Here is a 24,522-nt window from a genome sequence, read left to right on the forward strand (position 1 = left end):
TGTTGTTTTAACTGCAATATTGATCACTTCAGGATAAAGCACTACAGAAAAATAATGAAAAGCTTTAGAAAAAGAGGTCCTCTGCTCTCCATAATGTACAGTCCAACATACGTTGATAGTGCATCATCAGATGCCTATTAGGAACCAGGCTGGTAAAGTATCTTATTCAGATCTGAAAAACAGCACATAGCCAGCTCTGTTAGCAACACAAGTAAAGCAGCTGTCATCCTGCAAAGCCTTGAAATTGTTTTATTAATATTTCAACTCTGAATCTGTTTCTGCTTGAGGAAAATAATAGATGGGGGGAAAAAAACAACCAAATTAGCATTCAGAGCTGCTTCCTAGAGTAGATTTAATCTGATTTTGGAAGCAAATACTTTGTGCTTTAGAAAAAAAAACCACAAAACATTAGAGAGGTATTTTCCTTTCTGCCACTAAATTTACAACTATGAACCGACTACTAGGTATCTTCTTAAGTTATCAGTGTAGGGTAAGGATGGAAACCAGTTGACAAAGAATGTTTGCAACTAGATTTGCCTGGTAAAGTTCCTTTAGGTAAGATAGATATGTCTACAAATGACTGATTGTGCAATCTTGATTCTCAAAAATGCTACAAAAATAAAACCTTCCAAAGAAAAGACAATTAAAATTTCCTAGATACCAAGAACAGCCATGGGATTACAAGAGGCTTTTTAGTCTTCCCCTCTATAATAGGCTGCAAACTCCTGATCTCTTTCTGCAGTTATCTTCTCACACTCCTCCCAGGAATATCATACCAGCAAGCTCTTCTTTCACAGGTCAATTTACGTCTGATTAAACTGCATAATTTTTCAAAATTTCTGTTTAACCCGGAAGTCTGCTGCTTCTATTTCAGACCTGATGAAGTGCTGGTGTGCCTGCAAGACTAATTTTTTCCCTTCATACCAGCTGGTTTAATAAATTACTCTTCCTAACAACCTCATATTAGCTATGCCCTTAGATCATATACAGCAAAACACCATTATGTCACTTCAAACTTGTATTAAAACATGATAAAGAGTACTTGTGGTTTAAGAAATAATAAAAAAAAGTCACCTATACTACCTTTCATTATAAAGGCAACCATTCATCTTCTCCACTCATCACATAGATGGGTGTTTATATTCAAGGAAAGGCTCACCTTCCAGGAACACAAGCATTATCTGTTTAAACTGCTTTTAATTTAAATAATTTTTTTTAAAAAAAAGTTATTTCAGTAAGTTTGAGGTAACTCCAGGGCTGATGGTTAGGTTGCTAAACTGTCTGGTACAGAGCATATAACAACCAGTTTGCATGATTTAAATTTAAAGGCAACTTTAAACTTAATTTGAGAAAGGGAAGGATGAGATGGAGAAGGGATAGTTTGTTACAGATAAGTCAACTCTTTCCAATTCAGGGGTAACTGGTCCTTTTTTTTTTTTTTTTTTTTGAGGTCTCATAGTTGGAAGCTTAACTTCCCTTTCAGACTTGCCTTTATCTGGAAACAATGCAGGAGCAGGCAGGGCAGGGCTTTTTAATAAATGCTGCCTGGCTGCATGCAAACCAACAACTTGGCAAACTGAGTGGCAGCTCAGCAGAAGCAAAACAGCCATATGTTCCTCTGTGTCCGTAAAAAAACACATATGTAGAACTGACAATTTGAAAAGCAAACAAGAAAAAAACCAAAACCCATTGTAATTGCTTGTTAATCATTAAAGGAAAGAAAAGAATCCTGGTCTCTGCCTATGCAGAGATCAAAGCTCCATATAAATCCTGAAACACTTGAAGCTCACACAGCCATACCCTTTAGGTCACTTACTGCCGGTATCACAGTGCTATCTTCAGGACTGCACTGTATTTGCTCTTGAGAGCAAGGACTACAGATAAAGAGGGCACAGTCATTAAAAAAAAACCACAGGCAGCACCAGTTGTAAATGAGAGGGGCAGAGGGAGCTAACTGAAGAACTGACAAATGACTGGACATAAAGCTTCAAATTTGGCACCATCAATATACCAAACCACAGGAATAAGATGCAGCTCACACACTGGTGTTAGTGCTCATGTGTGCACTGCAATACCTGGAAGATGGCTCCTTGAGATCACATTCCCCTTCTTCCCACAGACAGGGAGAAGAAACTATTTTTACACAGCCACTGACCAGCCCACTTAGACAAAAATAAATGGAACTAAAACTTGAGGCCAGCCATCTTCCTGATACTCCTGTCTCCCAAGAGTCTCAGGAACATTAGCAGCAGAAGAGATCAAGTGAGGAGACCTCAGGAATGAAGTTGTAAACTGATCTCTGCTTTCTCTCACACCAAGAAATGCTCCCACCTAGGAAGGTCTCTGTATCATCTGTGATTTTTCTTTTGGAAAAAAAAGACTGGATCAAGTTCTACTGAGGTTTTCTTATCCATTTTCTTCATCTCAGATACTGCCAAGGTCAGGAACCACACAAAAAGGCATTTAAGAAAAACAGAAAGTGGAGATACCTATTTAAAGGTACTTTCATCTTCCTCAGAAAGAGAACTTGTGCTCCAGAAGTTAAAGTTCACATTGTATTCACATTCGGCACAATTTTTAGCTTGGATTATCCCCTGTGCTCCTCCTGGAGCACAGGCTTAGTGCTGTTGTGCTGAGGAAAAACATGTTATAGTGAAGATGCTGAGCACTGGTGCTGGGTAGACCATCACCACCAAGCCAGTCTGTCACTTCCATCCTTTCTAGAGCATGTAATTGACAGAAACACCTGACTTCAATGACAGGAACCTTTTGCATCAGTTCTTTCACAGATGGTTGATTTGATCATATCAGACCCTAGGCTGATGTATACTGCTCAGCTTGGGAGGGAAGTCAAGTATCTTGAACCAGATAAACTCTGCCTCTGCATGAAAATGCAGATTACCCATCTGGAAAGTCTGAACAATTTAGACAAGAAAACCAAGCAGACCAGCAACATAACAATGAGGAGGCTATGGGAGAAAGAATGGGAAATACCTACTAAAAAAATAATTTGCCAATGAAAAGGCTGGACTTCAAACAAAAAAATCTTTTCTTCCTAGAGGACAGACTTGTGATGAAGCTTTTGGCATCCCTTCAGTTCTACCTCCATGACAAGTAGCCTTGCTGTCTCCTGCAAGGATGCAATCAACACCAGTTTGCCTGCCTTCAGGTTTCTTTCAAAAAGCTCTTGTCTTGAACACTGTTTGCCATCATGAAAGACATCCTCTAAAGATGTATTTTTATTTTTCCTGTTCAATCTCATGTAGAGAGGCCACACAGTTACAGCATCTTTGGTAAACTTAAGGTGGGAAGAGGTGGGTGGGAGAAAGACAGTTTCTGTGGCACAGGTCACTTTGTAGTAAAAGGACTCAAGGTTGAGCAATAAGTGTGGAAGAAATCATGCTTACTTTATCATGCAAACTGCAAGATTAGATAAATAATAAATATGCTTTTCTCCTAGAGGACTCCAAAGGCCTCCGTCAAAAAAGCCGCCTGTGTTTTACACCTAAAAGCAGACACTGCCTCTTTAGTCTGCCAAGGGCTGATGACATTTCACTAGTGATTTCCTGTTTCACTCCTCTAGATGGTGCTCATTCTTGGGAGCATTACTTCTGATAAGGTGTATTTCAAAATTTAAGACTTTTTGCATTTTTAAAGCCACATAGCATCATTATTAGACTTACTGACTGCTGAAGAGTTGCTACTAAGAAAGATTTTAATTTCAAAAAAGTTGGAAAGATTTTTTAAGTCATCCCAAACCTTCAGAAACCTATTTAGCATGTTTTGAGATCTGCAGTTCATTTCAGTCTTTTTTGGGGGGATTTAAGAACTGCTTCATCTTATAGTGTTTACTGTACCTTGATCTGCCAAAATAAAGGTGGTGATCAGCTGTTGCAACTCCTTGACCAAAATAATTTGATTTGAATCTAGTTTGATTTGGTTTAGATTTTAACTTCACATCTAAAAATATCCAAGAATTATTTTGTTCCTAATCCTCCCATGGGTTGCACTGTTAAAAGGTTCCTTTAATATAGACTTTGATTCAAGAACACAGTAACGTGCTCTTTGTTTTCATTCTATTTAAGAAAAGAAGTATGCATTCTTTGAAGTGGAACAGTAACAGTGATTTCTGTAAGATTCTAAAATTTAGGACTTTATCTACCCTGATTCCAGGGTAACTAGAATCCCTTTCACTGGTTTTGCCAACCATACAACTACACATGAGGTTTGGCATTTCTTCTGATGTTACAATCAATACTGTGGAAAAAAGTGCAATAGGAAAAGTAAGAGTACACTGGCCACCAACAAAAGGTAAGAGAATTTTCAGTTTATTTCTGGTAAGTGGGACTAGAACTATGACCTCTGTAGCACTTTTTGATCCTTCAATAATTCTGTAAGCACTATACAATACTACTACCTACAAAAGAAAAATCTGATCTTTTTCATAACTCTTTTGAGAAGAATAAAGCCTTTTAAAACAAAGCAACAATCCTTAACACTGATTGCTACCTTGAGTAGAACATTAAGTCTAATGAACACTACAGATTTTATTTAACAACTCGCAGTTTTCAGGAGAGCCACCACATGCTTCCTAGCCCAGCAGAACACTTGATGGCAAGCAAAAAAGCAAGCCAGAAATTGTGACAGATTCAGTAACAAAAATAAGCACAAAAGAAATGACCAACAACTCAATTACATGAAGCTGACTTATTTCTACAGTAGCTGGATGTAAATACTTCCTTTTCTCTACATTGATAGACTTTCAGTTCAGGGAATTTAGTAACAGATTTAGAGCTGTGGCTCCCTGTTTTAGTGTGTAAAACTATTGTGAGAGCATGCTCAGCCTAGTTAGTCAAGAATTTTACCAGCTCTATAATTAACTCTGGAGTCTGACATCATCACCCCCTCAGGGTTCTCTTAAAATTTTAATGGCCTGGATTATGAATATTCATTTGCCAGTATTACACTTTCAGGGACTTAGAAAAAGCCAATGGAATGTCAGTTCCCAAAGCAGTTCCATTATTCCTGATGCTTCTTTAGCATATTTATTACAAGTTGATTTTATGCTGTCAGTGTGCATCAAGCCTGCAGTTGGTCCAGCCATCAAGGTCATTTCATATAGATTAACAGACACAACACACACCCAAGTGCAACTGCTACTATTAATCCCTCCACTGGACACGATGCTTCTGGCCTCATTGGTTCTAAGCTATAAAACCTATTTTTTCACTTATATCCTGTGTCTTTCCTCCTATATGTCACTGCAACTACAAGCCAAGCACGGGACAACCAGCCCTTCAAAGGCTGTTCCTATGAGAAAACAGTTGCCCAAACTACAAGGGATTCATTCATGGGATGTACACAGACAACTATTTCATGCAGTCAGATTGCTTCAGCAAGTGCCACGAGTCAGATGAAACTGGAACACTGCAACAGCTAAATAAAGTTTGTGACACATTATTCCATTACCAAGAGGCATAAACAGTTCTTCCATACCAAAACGCACAGTTTGTTTAACAGTTGTTTGGGTTGTTTTTTTCAGAACTGTGACAGTGCTGCAATTTGCTGTATTTCACAGGTGTGTGACCCAACCATCCCCAGATGTAAAGCATCAAAAAGGAAAGCTCATAAAAGTTCATAGTGCAGGCAGATGGGAAACTCTTATGAACGTGAATCAGGCAACAAATGTTTAGAGCACAGTTTGAAAGTCATGTGGAATTTAAAGATACATTAAATGTATTAAGTCAGGTGTATTTTTATTCAATTATTTGTAGTAGCTTTTTCCTACTATTCTTGCAAACCGGAAAGCAAAACTGGAAAGCCAAAGAGTCATTTCTCTGTTCCTTGGCTAAGCTTCTCCTTTGTTAGCAGATCAAGAACACTCAGGACTGCTTGTCATTTCCTAACAAAATGAATTTAAATAAATCTTTCTGAAGGCATCATCAAAACTTACATTAGAACAATTGATGAATTATGTAGTTTTCCCCTTACCATCACCACTTCAGAACTAACATGGGAAGATGTTTAATCATAAACAAGAGTTCAAATTTTCTTCTTTCAGTTTCTGCTCCAAATATTTGCACAGCAATGAAAAAATTTGGAAGAGTCATTTCCAGAATTACCATTTGGCAATGCAATATTTAAAAGTGTCTCCAAATGGAACCTGTAGACTACTCAAAGTTAGCAGGAGAACAGGGGAACAGAAGATCAGATAAAGAATAACTTCAGTAATAAAAAGCCTTGCAAGCACAGGGACAGGATATTAGAGACCAGCAACGCAGACAGTGTAGAAGAAAGGTCAGAAGTCCTGAAGGGTGTAATCATGATCCTGTTTTAAAAAGGGAAAGGCTAAAATTGTGGCTGATACAATGGCCTACTGGCCAGAAAGTTTAAAGTACCATAAATAAAATGGCTTTACAGAACATCATCACTTGCAATTTTTCACTTCCTCTGACTCCCGGGTCACAGCTTTTGCCAGAGACTGGTGTTTGGGAATAGAATTATAAATTCAGACCAAAACCTGTGGAAAACTACACTACAGACAGTCCTGGACACTAGTAAGGATACAGCAAGCACAACATCACTGTGGTTGAATTACAGTATTTCTGGTTTTGCTTTTGTAGAGAAACGAGGCTATTTGGCCTTGTTTTTTCTTTCCCAACCTTCCTTGGGGAAGAAATAATTTATGCTATGTCTTCAGAACACAAAGACCTATTGTCAAAGCCGAAAGCTGCCTGTTTGCCCTAACAGGGATAGTTCCCTTGTGGTGGAGGGGGGAGGGGGATGTTTCACTCCCAAGAGATCTCCTTTGGAAGCAGAATGGCATTTTTTGTTGTTATGATTTTAAAAACCAGCAGAGGTTAAAATCACTTACTTGAAGAACTCCTAAGCTAAAAGCTTGATTTCTGCTTTTCTAAGAGCTCCAAAAGGAGGGGGAAAAACCACAAACCAAGTCTGCCCTGCAAAATTCTACTCCCATTATTTATTTATTTATTGTTGGTTGCATGCTAAGTCTCTAGCCTGCAACAAAACAAGGTTTGGTTAGCTGTCAACCCTTAAAACTAAACAGCTACAACACTTGGCAGGTGGTTGTAGGAGGGACTTCTAGCTACATGGAAAAATATGGCTTGGCTGGGCAAAGCTCAATGCCCATATTTTTTTGGCACCCTACACTCTCATAGAATATACAGCCATGTTGGCCAGGGTCAGGTTCCTGAATTATGTAAATATTTCCAAGAGTTTAGAGCTTGTCTGCCTTATTCGACCACCCACAGGGAGTACAGCTTGATGGCCATGGGAACAATACCACTAACTACATTGTTTTTTACTGTACTCTACTAAACCCACTTAACCCCCAGTGAACTGAATAACAGACAGAATTACTCCTTTGTGTCAGGAAGATTCACGCATGTCTGCTCAGCAGGAGCTGCAGTAAAGCATCCCTTTGCAGGCAGAGGGGCACATCTCAGCTCCATCTACTTATGTTTCAGCCCACCAGTCTTGGAATATGCAAGGACCATGTTTAAGTCAATAGGGAAATAGTGTTCAACACAAAAATCCAGGTTTGCGGAAGCAACACAAACACCAGGAAATTACTTTGTAATTCAACAAACTGTCACATTTCTCAAGAGAAAGCAACTCAGAAGCGTTAATCAACCCGGAAATCATTTCAGTTCAAACCACTTGTTAGACTGAAGTCATGCAGCAGGTTGCATTTCAGAGCTCCTGAAGCAAAGATATGAACAAAGAGTACAACAACCCGAGGTGCCAAAAGAGACATTGCCAGAATACGTGACACGTAAGTGAAGTAATGTTGAGATCGAGCAATTTACGCCTCCCAGGGTGTAATCCCATGATGCAATACTCAGATTAAATCTTAGACTATTATCCCAGCATATGAACCCTGTTTGTTCCCAGCACAGAGGTGACCTGAAGATCCTGTTTAAACTAGCCCATTTATCCAATCAAGACAGTAAAAACAAAAGCATAAGAGAGTGCCTCTTCTCCAAGTGCTTCTCTTGGTTTGCCCTGAAACCACCTCTGTTCCTATTTCAAAGTCTGGTCCCTAATTCTTGACCTCTCTCAACTCCCGCTTTCTCTCTGTCTCTTCCATGTCTTGTCCTGTACAAGGCTACTTGTGATGCTGGGAAGACAAGCCAGGGTGACTAAGCCTAATAGTTCTTGATTTAACTTAAGTGTTTGCTGAGAAAAATGCACATGGAGTCACTTTTTTCCCCTGACAATTAACTTCTGCAGAGCTGTGTTGTCGTGACACTGTCTGCATTCAGTCACACATCATCACAAGCAACTGCAAGTCACTCATGAAAGTCTACTTCATGACTTTAAAAGCATAAATACTCATCCATTTAATGTTTCACTAGAAACTCAATAATCCTGTTCTTTCTCCAATTCAGCTGTCAAGCTTTCATGATATCAAACGTCTTTCATAGCTACACTTCAAAATTATGCCCTAACTTTACTTACATGTATTTTTACTGATATCCAAACAACACAGCACAGACAGTATATAAGCCTTGATAATTTAAGATGAAAGCTTACTTAAATCTGAAGTAAAAGGTGCAGATCTATCTATTCTTAAGGAGAAGATTATTCAGATTCACACAGGTTTCACTGAGTGCAATGCAGTGACCTGGTACATGTTTTTTGTTTGAAGTAGTTTTAGTAGAAACTCTAGTTGGGGTTTTTAAGGCATGCAGTAAACTCTATTTCCTTCAACTTGAAGAGCTGCTTAGAATTACTAACATAGAATTCCTGACTCTTTCTTTCAGATGAGTTATATGGATGGTTTGACTATAGTAAGAAATGTATCATGTGCTTCACTCACTGCACAGAATAACTACTTGTCTTCACAATGAAGAGGAATAAAAGATGACATGTAGTGCTGCTGGAGCAATGCCTGCCTCAGCTGTTCACAGATGTTCACCTGTTGCTAACAAATCAGGCAAGTTTGAGGGTTTTTTTTGGAAACTAAAGGCAGGCAGGTGTTAAGGAGACTGACACCAAAGCCAAGTGAAGTCAGAGTCCTAACTTGTGGCTATCGGGTTAGCATTACCAGCCCCTAGTCACCACTGGAGTGCCAACATCTGCCTGAAATACTGCTTTCAGTAGGATCCCAACTTGTTTTCAGGGCCACTTAATGAAAAATGACATGGAAATACTGTCCATTTTTCACTCTAATATAAATAGTTGGGGTAATTACTTTTTAAGAGTTAAGGAGTTATTCTACCTCTCTCCAAGATTCAACTGGGCTTTTTGTCAGAAAGGGCAAAATTGAAAAGTCATGTGTGAAGCATGTAAGACTTACATATTTCCTACACCATTTGGTGCAACTGTTTTGAAAGGTTAATCTATACTCCTCCTTCTTTCCACAGCAAGCTAATAGGAGACAGTGCTAGCTTTGTTTTATTTTAGGATACAGACAGTAATTTTGTCTAAATCTAAGGCTGATATGATGAATCAAGAATGAAATCCTGCAAGTCTTTGCTGACTGCCAAGAGTTTTACAGGTATAAGCCATGAGGAGCACATTTGGCAGTCATTAACTCCAAGGAAGTATTATTAACTTCTCAGTACTTTGGTACACAATCTTTTTACTAACACTTGAACATAGTTCATTTGTAACAGACCACTAGTAACAGCATGGAAGCTTTTGGCATGAAACAGCTCCATTCTTTTGGGAAATTACACTCTTCCTGTGTAATGGCCTGATGGAGCCTCAAGTCATTTTAGAAGTGTCTGGCCTTAGTTAATATGACACATGATGCTTCATGTGCAGGTTCATCATGATGACTTTTTGTGTACCTGAACAGGGACACACCTGGAAACCTGAATTATTTATCTTGGTTCTTTGAAATCTCACTTTATAAGTTATTTTTTTAAACTTCTGAAAGCTGACTTCACTAGAGACCAGTCCATCAACTAGACGCAAATAAATCAGCAAGGACTTAATATTTAATTGCTGTACCCTCTCTACTGAAAGACTCCCTTCAATGCACTGCCACATGAGTAAGTGACATCAGAAGCATTTTTATCACTGGTTACCCAATGCATTCTTATCTGCTTAAGGCAGATTCCAACTAGGACACATTTTGCTTATTGAAAATCACGACCTTCCAATGTGCCTGTTAACTCTGAAATGCCTAGTTGGGAAAGAGTGACTCAGTAAGGTGAGATCACTGTGCACACTGCTTTCTCCTTTGAAAGCTCACTGTTTCTCTCCATTATGCCAAATGGAGGCTTCTCTCTGGAGAAACAGAAGCCCATGCATTCAGCAATAGAAAACACTGTGAACAGTAATGTTTCTGCAAAGTGAAGAATATCACCACCCTGTTACTGCAAACTATTCCAGAGCTTTTGCCTTCTTAAAATTGTAGTAAAATTTCCATGCACAGAGCCAATACATTGGGGAACAAACACGAACTCAAACAATGGCAATTTAAAGCAAGTGAGCTTGTGCTATTTTCATCTATGTCCAATACATTAAAGGCTTCATAGTCAAGAGCCAATCTTGTGAACAGGTTCAAAACAAGGAAAAGACAATGTTGCATTTAAAAAAACTAAACCCACAAACCACGAATTCTACACATCCTTAATCATGTCTTGCATAAACAAACCTACTAAAGCTTTCAAACCACTTAATCAACATAAACAAGAGAAAAAGATTCAGCTCATGTGTTATGATGTATGCAGGATAGGGATATACCCTTTCCACACAGAAAACTGTCAGACAACAACTGTTTGGAAATGTCTTGGTCATAAATGGCTCAACTCCACCATCTCCAAGCCTATGCTTACTTACTATGAAGAACTGCATATTACCATTTCACTTTTCCTCAACTAGCTAGTTTGGGGGAGATCTGTGTGCAGATCCAGTGTAATCTCTCTTCTCTCTATAAAATGTAACATGGAATAGCTAAATTAAAACTGCTTGTCTGTTCCCACTACCCATATAAACTATCAAATTACAAGCAAATAAATGCCAAGTACAAAGCTACCATCCTTCTTAATAAATCTGATATTCTCCTTCTCACTGGAAATTTTTGCCAATAATGTAATTTAGCAATGCAGTCAACACAAAACAGCATTGGAAGAGGTAGAATTAATGCTTAAATTGATTAACTGATCCCCCAGAGACAGCAGGGAAGAAACTTTACCTGTTCCAACAAGTTAAAACATCTGCTGTACAAAGAGAACACTTCACCTTTGTTACTTCTTATCAATCAAGACATTTCGTGCATTACAACCTTAGCATGTTCGAGCCTAAAACTCAAGTTAAGAACTCTAACAGTGTCTTTCTGGGGTCTTCCCAGGCTCTGGGGTAGCTAACTTCCATTTCTGATATCTCTGTAGTCTGTTCTAAGACTTTTAAGGCATTGACATATTCTAATAGATTAATAGGAGCACAACACAGGCATGCTAAAGTGGTGGAGCAATTTAAGTCAACTTGCTTTTTAAAATGTAAGTAGCAAAGAAAAAAAAGATTATATAAAAAGGATGCCTATTAAAATAATAATTTTACTAGAAGCAATGTAAAAATGTTTTAAAGTCAAGTATCACATACACATCTTTTAAGCTAAGACAAAAACTATCAGGTTATCTGAAGCCCGACATACTGATCAGGCAGTTCCTTCCTAACCCTCACTGTGCCTGCAGGTAGAAGGATTCAGTCTCCTACAAAATATACAGACAAAGGTAAGTATTTAAATGTATATCTAACAAAGTCTGTGTAAAAAAGATTAGATATATGAGGGGTTTTTTTATTGCAATAAAATATTACTGTCTCTTAACTGACAGTTTTTAAACAGTAACTGTTCAGATGTGCTCTGTCTTATAGTATTCTCTGGACTAAAACACAGGTTTATATAATTCAGAATAAGAGTTCTAGATCCATTAACAGATATATATATATATATATATAAAAGACAACAGAAAATGGTCTTAAATTGTTAGTTCCTGGAAAGGAAACTGAAAATCAGAAAGTTCATTTCTTTGTCAAGGACACCAGTTTTTTGTTTCTGGAGATTAAAATAAAAAACCTGGAACATCCCTGAAGGAAGAAACCTCCTCTTCCAAACCCCCTGCCCCTTATGCTCCCTCCTCTTTTAACAGTTGATTCTGCTGCAGGAGAGCAAGGTAAAACAGTGCCAGTAACTTTCACCTGTAACACTTTCATGGTAATACTTAAAAAGGAGTAAGTTGGAGGAAGATTGCTTCAGAACACTCCAAGTTTCAAAATACAACAGTTATTCAGTGCAGCAGGATTCACATGCATTTATAGAACTTCTTAGACACAAGATAAAATTACAATGGAAGAACTTTGTTCTTGCAGAAGTGTTCTGATAGCTGCTTTTAGTACTGTGGTTAAGGCTAACATATGTAAAACAAAAAGTTCTGAAAAATAAAAGAGGGGGACCTCACAACAGAAACTAAATAGCGACAGGACTTTCCATTCATAGCAGGAGGAATTCATCCTCTAAGCAATATCACAAGAGTAAAACCACAAAATGCCTTCAGGAAGGCTGAATGACAGCACAGGCTGGGATAAACCCATTCACGTTTCAACCTGACAAAGCTGCAAATATGCTCTAACAACTGGCTCGAACGACTGCGTGCAAGCTCTCCGAACGTGGTGTTACTTACTTCAGAATCCTGTAAAATATCCACTTGTCTGCCTTTACACAAGGGAGGAAAGAAGATATAGATGCAGCAGAAGGGGTCGTCTTCTCAAAATAGTTACTGATAATGACTAAAGCTCTCTTTAGCCAGGTATTTCATAATTCTTGTTTTAGAAAAGTTTCTCACTGCAGCTAAGATACCTTTCCAGTGGACCTTACTCTCACCCACTAAGAAAACAGAATACTGACTTCACAAAAGTTACCAAATATCAACATGCAATGCTGGCAAGTACATGTGCAGTCAAGATGATGCAGATAAGTCAGATAAATTTAGAACAACGCTTTCATAAAAGCATGCGTTCACCAAACGCAGTAAATATGCTGGAGCTATATCCAAGTGCTGATTCCAATTACTAGAGCAAAAAATTTATTAGTGAAAATCTCCTTTTAAGAGTTCGCTGCCATCTGAAGTCCTCAACAGTGTTGGTCCTTGATCTGCCTTTAGTACTTCCGTCCATCACTGGATTTATCCACATAAAAAGCTATAGGCTCTCCAGCCTCGGAGGACTAAGCCAAATGCAGTGTGGCAACTTCACACAGGACCAACCTTTTATGGTTGGAACAGTAGAGCTTTGATACAGCTAATCTACCATAAATAGCTCTTGAAACTCAGAAGGATCAAATCAGCTGTTGCAACAGTCCCAGCCTGTAGCTGCTTCAAATCCAATTATACTGTCAACTCTATCTTGCAGCTCTCATTTTTACTCCCCCATCCAAAACTTTTTTTAGTCCATCTGCTAATTAAGAAATTGAGAATTTAAGACAAAAGCAGCAGAATAAAATGCATTTAGTAAGAATTTGAAACAAAGGCACAAGTAGTCTTAAAATTATCTTAAGGAACAGATGTTTTATTCTGTTGTAAACACCGCTAGAATTTGACGCTCATTAAAAAAATTTTAAAAATCAGCCCTGACTTGCAATGCAAACATACGATTTGAAATAAGTGAAGAATTCCAACAACAGCAAGCTCAGCTTCAAAAGGTGGCTAAAACCAAGCAGATAAACTTCACAGAGCACTATCCGTGTCCAAGATTAAGGCATAAGGCACTAAATTGCTTGCATATTTTTTTCTGCAACTCAAATACACTTGAGAAGTTCTAGAAGTCACTGTTATAAATCCCTGAATCACAATGTTGCAGGTGGTTAAAACCTTTTTGCTACAAAGAAGCTGAGAACTTTAATTTAAGAATTCTTAAGGAACTAGGAGATTCCAAAACATATGTTTACTGACCACACAAGTCAGTATAAATCCAAGAATCACCACTAGGATTACTGAAGCACAGTAATCCCTGAGAAACTAGTGCAGTGACACTGAAAAAAGATATAGGTTTGGAGTCAGTGAAACTCAGGTGACCAGAATTATCTTTATGGTTCACCTCACAGTGCAAAGAAACATTGCAGGTATATAAGTACACACAAATAAAAGATCCTGTTTTATCCGTACATTTGTTAACATCTCTCTGGTCTTTCCAAGACCAAGAATTTAATTACTCCAGTGCAGGAACACCACAAGGAAAGAAGTGTCTTGTGGGCAAAGTGAGCACATAGATCCTGAACATTGCCAAGGCATTCTTCCGCAATATTGGCATGACATTTACCATCCAAGCATCAGTCCTCCTCGTACAAGCAGGGGGATAAGGGGGTTCCTGATATTCAAACTGCTTTAAGAGGGGGTTGAAATTTGGCTAAGGAACAGAACAGAAAAAGCATCATCTTCCATGTAATGGAAAACTGTCAGCCATATGCCATCCTCTCTGAGCTTGTGTTAGACTTAATTACCTCAGTTAAAGGGCCTGGGTTTTAACTGATTTGCAAAGCATGCAACATAGCTTGAACACAAAAAGAGTCATTGGTTTCAATGTTTTCTACTCAGATTATGTCAAAGCAACTTCAACCAAGTGTGGGTGGGTTAAACGAATTAGTTTGCTATCTCCTCTACATTATATATGAAGAACCCAGCAGGGTCAACTTCTGGAAGCCTCAGAGAAGCCAGAGCTGGAAGAAGGCAGAGAATTTTCCCTTTAGGCCCTAGCAAATGCCTGACTGAATCAATGCACAGGGGACAGTGAGCTTTCTATTATCATGGAGTAAACTGAGCATATGACAAGTAGATAAAAGAGACCAACATGATCTGCACAAATAAGTTTATCACTTTGAACACAGCTTGTAGAACATGTCACATTATACTTCTGCACTGTGTTAAAAAAAAAAAAAAAAAAAAAAAAAAAAAAAAGTTGAACCAACTGCTGACAAAAGTTCAACAGAGCTCTTAAAAATGCAGCAGGCATGCTTGCAACTGGCAAAAGAAAGAGCAGCCGTGAGCATACTGCCAGAGCACAACCACATATGCCCTATCCATAACCATTTAAAACCCAAGGTCTTTTATTACTGAGGAATTTGAAGGATTTGAATTATGACATGGAAACACACCCCCGCTAAAGGAGCTGGACTAGGATTGCTTGCCTCTTTTATAGAAACCACTCTACATTCATTCTCCCTCTCACACAGGCAACTATGTTAAAGGATTTCCCTTTCATACATAATTTGAAAAATACATCCTGTGTGTGCTCTTTTCACATAGACTTCCTTGGCAATGACCACACAAAGTAGAACTAAGTGCACCACAGAAATGCAACAGTTTCTCCCCCTTCCTCTGCAATACAAAATTTGTGTAAACAGAGTAGAGGAAGACACAGCCAATGTATTAGAACACCACTAGCTCTTTACAGCAAGCATAAGATCTGGCACATAAGATCTTCCCGAGACCATCACCTATATTATCAAAGACAATGAGAAATCATACATTTCTCAGGCCACAGGCTCTGTCCCAATGAAGGCAGAAGTAGAAATTAAAAGACCCACTCCTGATACTAGCATCTTGCATTGCAAGGAAGGAAATGTGCCCCTCTGAGTAACAGTCGGGAAATAGTATCAGTACAAAACACCATGAAATCTGGATTAAGCATGCATTTATTTAACAATTCACCTTCCCGGTTTATAGATATCTTCTTCTTAACTGGGGAGGTGAAAGACTTCCCAGAAAAAAAAAAAGACACATTTACTAAAAAGTGACTTACTAGCATCCATTGTTAGAATCATGACCCCTCTTCTGTGTCCCAGGAAGCAGGAAGCCTTACCCATCCAGTGTATGCGAATGACTCAGAAGGACTGCATGGCTTTGTTTCAGCTTATATCTTCTAGCTGATTCACCCCTCCTCCCTCTCGTGGGATAAAAGTGTTGCCTGTGCCTGGCTATCCCTATTGGCTCAGCTAGAGAACCACACTCATTTAGCATATTCCCATTTCTGTGAGAGTCTAAAATAACCTGTAGAGGATTTTTTATTTATTTTTAAAACAAAGAAACAAACAAACAAAACCCCCAACACAAGAATTTTTTTTTGTCTTTCTTGGAGGACAAACCATTCATTTTTTTCACTATTAGACGCATGTTACAGTTGGTTTTATTGCCACAGGGCCAGACAATTCCCTGCATTCTGAATTGATGATAATGTGGCAAGTCAGGAAGGACAGTCCCAAAAACTTCAGCAATCCCCAGTTCAGCTGCACTGTCTGTCTACAGGAATAAAGCCAGATGTTTTGTGCCAAAGCCCATGCCCTCCAACCCATCTTGGCTTCAATGCAAACTGTATATACCCCCAAAGCTAAGATCTTCCATTCGATTTTCAAACAGGCAGAACAGTAAAAAGATTGCTATCTTACTGAAGATGCACATCCAGACTCTACAGGTGAAACTCTACAGTGAGGAAAAAGTGAGGAAAAATTGTTTCCTTAATTTGTAGGGTACTCTAGGTGTAACTACTATATTCTAGGCTCTGCCTGAAGAACTTAAAAAGTACAATCTGTTTGTGATCCACCACTCCCATGAGATAATAGAGTGTTATAAACATCATCATAATGTAAGTGAGAAATCTATATGATCAGGAGATATCACAACACTTTGTTAACTTTGATCAAACCATGGGTCAGCCTAAAAAGTGTATTTGGAATGAGGGAAGCTGAAGGGGGAAAGGATTCTGTTTCTTTCTGTACTGCAAAAATCCTTACAGTTTGCAGTCTGAAAGACTCACCTGAAAGGCAAACTTCTGTATCTTGCAGTGTGAACTGCTGACAGACTTGTTATCTGCACTTAGGGATTCAGCAAATGCAGTGAATAAAGCACTGGTGTTCCTTGTCTCCGATAAGAGCTACCTTTTCTAAATAAAGCATGGACATATTAGGCTACTGTCTCACCATGTTAGTCACTACTAGATAACCTAAGATTCATAACTCTGCAATACAACCACAAGTGTATTTTGGAAGTGTTGCTTGTGGTTGTTGAAATAAACAGAGTACTCCCTCTCCTCCCTCCCTCTGTTTTTAGAAAAGGTATCAGATGCAAGTCTCAAACACCAAGGTTTGTAGAGCCACTGATGAAGTTAGAATCCACAGTTCAAAGAACTGAGCAAAAGCAGTACAACCAAGTCATCACTTCCCAGATTTCTTGACCTCCTCATGCTTTGTATGGCTTCACACCAGCACACTGGAGTCATTACACTTTGGGGGAAACAAAATATTCCTAAATATGAAAATTTCTGATATTTTTAGCAGGACACTGTGATAAAAGTTTTGGATGAAAGCGTGAATAATTCAGATCCTAGAAAGAAACCTGAAATCTTTCACTAAATGGAAATTAGGAAAAAATTACCCAGGTGGACAAGCTGCTCCTCAAAAAGGCTTACTACAGAAAGAAGCACAAGGTGTCAGAAAGGATGTCAGATTGAATGGATTAGTGCTTTCACCCAAAGTTTTCAACTCTCAAATAGTCTGGATGCTATAGTGTTGACCATAAGAAATAGCTAAGGGCATTTGGCAACATGCATGTTGAACTTCTGGGAGTAGAAGCATAGCTTTCTTTCTTACAAATAACTACTAATTTGAAGAGAGATGCAGCAGTAAAGAAGATGATTTTACAGTCTCTCTATCCCACCCTTTCTCTCCAGGCAACATCTTTACAAAAATTTCCAATGCTCTAAACAAAAAAAAAAAAAAAAAAAAAACAAAAACCAACCAAAAAAAAAAATCCATGTCAACAAAAATAAATGTTTTGTGTATGCCTTCAAGTAGTGCTATCCCAAAGCCTGAGAGGAACTGTAAGGAGAAAATAGAAAAGGACCAGTCCTTGCCAGGTGAAGAGCTGGTACATTCTTAAATACAAGATGCTAGGCTAATCCAACACTAACACTTCCATCCTCTGGCAACCCAAGGATAAGTGATATTGCCAGAGAACACCAGACATAAGAGGTACTACACCAAACACACAGATTTTAACAAAAACATTATCATATGTTGTATAAGAGCAAACCATTTGCAACAGGACAACACTGTCTGTAAGCTTGGCTTTCATAAGAAGTCTGGTACTATTGTTCTGCAGCAGTAAAGTGCAAAAATTCATGCAAACTGCTCTTAAAACAGCAAAAAAAAATTACGAGTCAGCAGGAGATTGTGAAGTACTGAATGGCATTATTTATTAAAATGGTGCAAGCATTAATACTTCAACTTACAAAGTATTTGGAAAAGTAGTTGAAACCATGGGGAGGGAGGGTGGAGAGGAAAGGGAGGGCAGTCTTACTGACATCCAAATATATAAGAGGAATAAATGTTTCTGCCTTTATCCTGAGAAGAGAGATAATGAAGTTTCCAGCTAGATTAGAGACATAGTGTTGAGCATGTGTCATTAACCTGAAGTGTTTCAATTCTATCCAAGACAGCAGAAATGAAACAACCCACTTGTTTTGCAAGAACTGGCTGCAATTTCTGTAATTAAAAATAAACCAGTATGAGAAGGGTCACTGCATCTTTCTTCACACGTAAGCAGGGCTGCTAAAGTGTCCAACAAGACAGCACATGAACTTGTACACGAAGTCTTGGCTTTGCAGTCTTTTTGTGGATGTTACACAATACAGGTAGTATATGATAAATGGCATGCTGCTAGCAACAGCAACACACTCTAAATTTTAAAAAGCAAAATACCTCTTCATAAACTGTGTCTACTGGAATGACATGAAAAGAGAGTGGGACTCATCTGATCATGCCCTGCACACTTCCCAGCCTCTCCAGTCAATAAGACAGTGTTCACCAGATGCAACTCCAGTAACGAAGGAGAAACCTAGGCCAGAACCTCCAGAGATCACCAATGTTCTTCAATAATTTTATGGTTTGATAATCGAGTCCATGGAATTCTTACTGAATTTATACTGTAATCTACTTATGGATATAGCAAATACTGAATGGCATTGAAAGTTGCTTTGGAAAAACTAAAACATTCATCTGAAAATGACATACCCAAATACCCTGTGGTTTAGTTACCCGATGTTCTCAAGCTATGTCTTGTCTTATCTCTATCAAGTCAAGTCTGTAAATTGTGTACAATTTCTGTTAACAATCTCTGGTTGTTTAAATCATCTGCTAAAATAATCCTCATGGATTTTAGTTGTTGATTCATTTGGGTTTTTTAAATGCAGCCAGAATACCCATTGGTGTGATAACATAATCTAAAGGTTACAACCCTTTTATGGTGGTATGTACCAAGAAGCAAGTTCAGCAAGAAACTCCCTAGAGGCTGGAATTACTTGAACCTTTGCTGAAAAAATTTATTTAAGTACATATTGCCCTTAAAAACCTAAATTCACAGGACTGCTCACATAATTTTCAGTACATGCTTTAATCTTGCAAGAACAGGCTACTTCTGCTCACCTGCATTACTTTATTCACCATATACAGTATACAGCTAATAACTTTGATGTGAATATGCATGCTCTAAATATTTTTGGAGGAGACTTTGTATAAATGCTTTCATTCAGCATCATCAAGATCCAATACATTTTTCCATGACTGTACTCCAAAGCCAAATCCTTGGGAACCAAGATTAGGTTTTGCTTTTCTACTGCAAACCCTTCCAACTTTTCAAGCTCTTGAGCACATATGTACTAAAAAGCACAGATAGATTCTTCTTTAAATGTTTGATACAAACAACACCAGAAAAAACAAAACACACAAAAAACCACAACCCCCCCAAAATAACCCACCACCACCACCAAACTAACCACAGATTCTTATTTCACATCTGCATCCATTTTTCACCACAAGCTCACCTTAAATTCCAACCATCCATGCGTGACCCTCTGAGTAGATGGGCATCACCATGTCTAAGTGGTTCACAATCCAAAAGCAAGTCCTCCTCCTACAGGAAATAAATACAAAAAATATATGGGTAAGAATCACAAACATACATTCCATGATATGAAAAAACTTCAGAATCACCAGGCAGTTACAGAAATGGTATGACCTGCAGGGAACGAAGCCACTCAAGAGTATATTGCTACCTTGCCTATTCCTATAGACAAGATCATCATCATAAGCAAAAACACTTCTGAAAGTCCAGCTACTGATGCACTGTAGCTACATTCGCAGGGAAAGAAAGGTCTTGCAAGTTTGCTAGGAACCCTGAGAAACCTGACCATTCACTTGCTAATGGCTGAGCCTTTAACATAAGACACAGTCTTGCACTACCATATTCTCTAGAAATGCCAAGCTTTCACGTAACCACCTCACAGAAAGAAAGCAGTCTGTATCACACCTTTCAATAAGGTCAAGCAGCACTGAAGACAACAGCAAAACAGCAGCATCTACCAAAAGGCTATTACCCTCAAAATCCTAAGGGGATGCAACTGGCAGATCCATCTCTCTTCCTAAAACCACAGCAATGAGGAGACAGACCTGAGACCCCTCCCAGGGAAAGCACCTGACCTATCAAGTATGTTCAGCTTTGTGGGTAACACCTGCCACGTGGCCTGATTTTTGATCCTCACATCTTGAAACACACCTGCTTTTATTTTCTTCTTTGGCAAATACAAAACATCTCTAGCACTGCCTGTAACACTAATTACTTTCCCTCAGGGTGTTTTAGCCCATATAGAGATTCATGTTAATGCAGTACTGAAGTCAGGTTGTTTCAGCATTACATTGTCCATAAGCATGCCAATCCACTGAACTCATAAAAACTCCCAATAACAGAACACTTCAGGATTGTTATGCTATTCTGTATCACCAATGCAGATGATTCTTTCCACAGAGCAGTGAGGAGTTCTCCAAGGCAGCCCTGAGCTCCATGGAACAGTCTGTGCTGTTGAATAGATTCCTGTTTCCCTCCTGTAATTATAGCTGTTAGCTGAAACAACAGTTTACTCTTGCAGGGTGAGGTTCAGCTCTCCTACATATGTATTCAGGAGACAAATATACTGCTTTCACTTTCACTGCTGCTTCATTAAACTTCCTTTTTTTAATCTATTAAGAGGCACTAAATGAAGTCATGATATCCTAAGGAACCAAAGCAACAACTGTTAAGAGCAGTCAGGTCACTACTCTGCTTCCTCTGCAGCTGCTGAACATGTCATACACTAACAACAGCATCTAGAGAAAAGGTCAAAATAAAAATAATTCATTATGAAAAGGCTGAAATACAGATAGAACAGGAATTTTTCTGACTTGGGAAAAATTTTGATGTTAAAAGACAAACAACGCCCCGGACACAGACTACCTTAGAGACCATGGGAAGAGCTAAAGCAGCGACTCAGTCCTCTCTCTCCCTAATGTTATGCAGCTGTTCCCTCATTTTCACTATGATAGTTCCCAAATTATGGTAAACCATGTGCTGTTGTTTTCCCATTTACAATTTTCATTCAACTCAAATGGACATTTACATGAAAGGTAAAATGTGTGGGGAATCACCTCAGCTTGGCAGAAAATGTGGAGGAAAAAAGCAAGAGGTAGTTGAAAGAAAGATAAATCAGTTCTTCCACCACTGCAGAGCCACAGTTACTGAATTCTGTCTTGTTACTCAGCCTTGGGGTTGCCTTCTACTGTTCCTACCTTCTTCCTTTTTACATTTTAATGTTTTAAAGACTGAAAAGGCAGAAATTTGAAATCCAGCTATAGTTTCAGTCAACTACTTCACGTCTCCTGGAAATCCCTGCAAGGTTGGGAAAAGGTCCCATTTATAATGCACAGCATGCATTAAACCCAGTGTGCATTGGTGAATGCAACATCTGCATGCTGGAACAACAGAAAAAAGACCATGAAGCTGCAGTTTTAAAGGCCTCCAGTTCTGAAGCCTGTTTAAATCTATTGTTTCAAAGGAATTGAGTTGAACTATCTTGATAGAGTTGGTGATGGTGGGGTTTATTTATATTGCCTATGTCACTACATTCTGCACATCCTTGTTAGTGCCAGAAGTCTTACAAGAAATTTTAGCAAGTACACACAGTGAGACAAACACAAGGCCTAAAAATTACAGAACATTTATCAGGAAATATTTGAGATTGAAATAAAAATGCAAAAGCTGGCAATTGAATTCCAGCCTTTTGAAGACTCTTCTTGGCTGCAATTTTTGCACTTTCTCTCCAGTTCAGCTGAGGAGTGTCTGGTAAGCCACTAGAACCATAGATATCTGATAACTCCTACATTTTGAGACTTCAGTACAGAAGTGGGAAAAGACACTCCAAGTATTAATTTTTTCCCTTTTTGATGGATTCTGTTTTATACACAATAGATGGAACCTGGAATCAGCCAAATTTACCATGAAGGAAAGACAGACATCAAAATATTATTTGGATGCTTGATATTGTGAATTAGAAAGAGGGGACACTAATTGCTTCTGCTTAATCACAGAGATCCATCCTTTTTGATCCAGGAGAATAACCAAACTTCTAGTTTCCCTAGAAAAAAGATTCTTCTGGATGCAGGTAATATCAATGTTTGGACTAATTTAACACCTGAAAGCTGAACCAGGAAAGACTGTCACTTTGTCACTATGTGCACAAATTATAGAATTATAGCTGCTCTGCAAGACCCTGCAATGGCCTATCAGGTTCTTCACTAGGCTGGCTACAATGGGTTCTCTTCAAGGAAAGTCTTGTAGTTCTGCAGCTTTCACATGCAGAACAGACTTTAAATAGTTTCACTGAAACAAGTTAAGGTTGCATCCCTTCAATGTCCAAAGTTCAGAAAAAGGAAAGAAAATTTTAGGATTTTATTTATTGCTTAATGACATATCCGATGTCTCTTCAGACTACATCCAATGAAGCCTGATATCACAAAACTTTAAGATGTTTTGAAAAGGCCCCAGTCTGCAAAGTCTTGGTACATCTTCATTTCCTACAGAAGGAAAATAAATTAAAAAAAAAATTAAAAGATAATTAAAAAAAAAAAAAGGCAGCCTGGAAAAACCCGAGAAGAAGGTAGAGAAGTGCAACAGCTTTCCTGTGAAGCCAGGAATCCTCGCAATGAGTTCAATTAAACCAGAGTCTAACACCTCCTTCACACTATCTCAAGTGAGGTGTCACCCTTCTTAATGCTCCAGAGTCATGTAACAAAATATACTGGGCAGCAGTGTATTTGCAAATAGGAGCAAAGGAGATTTGCTGTTTACACTTTTACAGTGTCCCCACCCCCTTCAATACCATCAAAAAGAAAGGCCACCAAGACTTTGATCAGTCCAGGTCTCTCTTAACAGTCAGAAAATGGCTTAAGAATAGCAAAGTTCAGCTCTCTGCCAGCACTTACCCTCTGTATTGGTGCTAGATTATAAACTCTTAACATCCCATGTTCTTATTTTTCTTGTTTTCCAGGCATTTTAGAAGAACCCTACACACACATAACATGATACAGGCACTTTTGTTTCTGGTCAGTTCTCTTACAAAACACTTAAGATCTCAAATTCAACCTGCTGTTATTTTTTTCCTATTCCACAATCTTTCTTAATTTGTCGTTTGTGACGTAATCTGCTCCAGTCAGCAGGACTCTCCTTCAGTGTATTTCTCTCCCATTTGACCTCATATAACACTGTTGTAGTTTGACCATCTGTTCTAGACCCCCTGCCCAAAGATGTTTTCAGAAGCAATCTGCTTTTGCACATTCCAGATGTTTAAAGAAATTACTTTCCCAGAGAACGGAAGAAGACCTGCTAAGGAGACAATCTCTACAAGTGCCATGATAGGATCATGCCTGACTATGCTTCCCTCAAAACTCCAAAGCAAAGCCGTTCACCAGAAAGTTATCAGGACCCAGAAAGTTTAGAGCTACAGTAGGAATAATAAGTGTATGTGCAATTCTCCTACCATGACATTAGTAAGTTTATACAGTGCATGCGTTAAGGATTACTCCTGTAAACAAGATGGCATAAAAAATATAGCTGAACCAGAAAGTTATGTTATTACAACACAAGATGGATGTTTGAGGTGCACACTGGAACAATTGAGTGAGCATATTCATGCTTACCACATTAAAGTGCTCTTATTGATACTTGCCAAATACTCATCGAGCAAGGAGAATTAAAAGCAGGAACCACAAAAAAGCCCTTTAGCCAAGAAAGTCATAAGACATGTTAATGTGAAGGTTTCTTTCCACAGTAGTAGGCTACAGTTTCTCTTAGAATCTGGTTTCAAATTTGATGAAATAGGATTCTGCAAGAAACTCTATACCACCTCACAGAAGCTCCCGTCATACACTGACCTCTAGTGTAATAAAGATGCAAGACGTCAGAAGTCTCTTTAAAGCCTAGAATTATCAAACTATTTTCTTAATGCTCTGAAGGACATTTTCATGCACTTAGACTGAAAAGAAGGGTCTCACAGGATTACTCTCAACTGTTTAACAAAACTGTAGCATGGGTAAAGGAAGCTATGTAACTTAAAATTGTTCTAAGGACATGAAGCTACTGCTATGCTTATATAAAATAATTTACATCAAAGCTGCATTTAACTACTTTGAAC

At 38.5% G+C, this 24,522-nt stretch overlaps 1 protein-coding gene across 4 annotated transcripts in view; it reads right to left on the reverse strand.

The window, feature by feature from the left end:
* SVIL (supervillin) overlaps nt 1-24,522 on the reverse strand; it is a 137,771-nt gene that overhangs the window by 87,828 nt on the left and 25,421 nt on the right. For 3 of the 4 annotated variants that reach the window (XM_030446430.1, XM_030446432.1, XM_030446429.1), the window contains exon 2: nt 19,846-19,934. The gene's annotated coding sequence lies outside the window, so the exon portion shown is untranslated. Of the gene's footprint in view, nt 1-12,659; nt 13,134-19,845; nt 19,935-24,522 lie in introns of those variants that run through there. The other variant, XM_030446431.1, reaches the window with a different exon arrangement.

This window comes from Calypte anna, chromosome 2 (genome assembly GCF_003957555.1).
Source record: "Calypte anna isolate BGI_N300 chromosome 2, bCalAnn1_v1.p, whole genome shotgun sequence".
NCBI classification, from domain to species: Eukaryota; Metazoa; Chordata; class Aves; order Apodiformes; family Trochilidae; genus Calypte; species Calypte anna.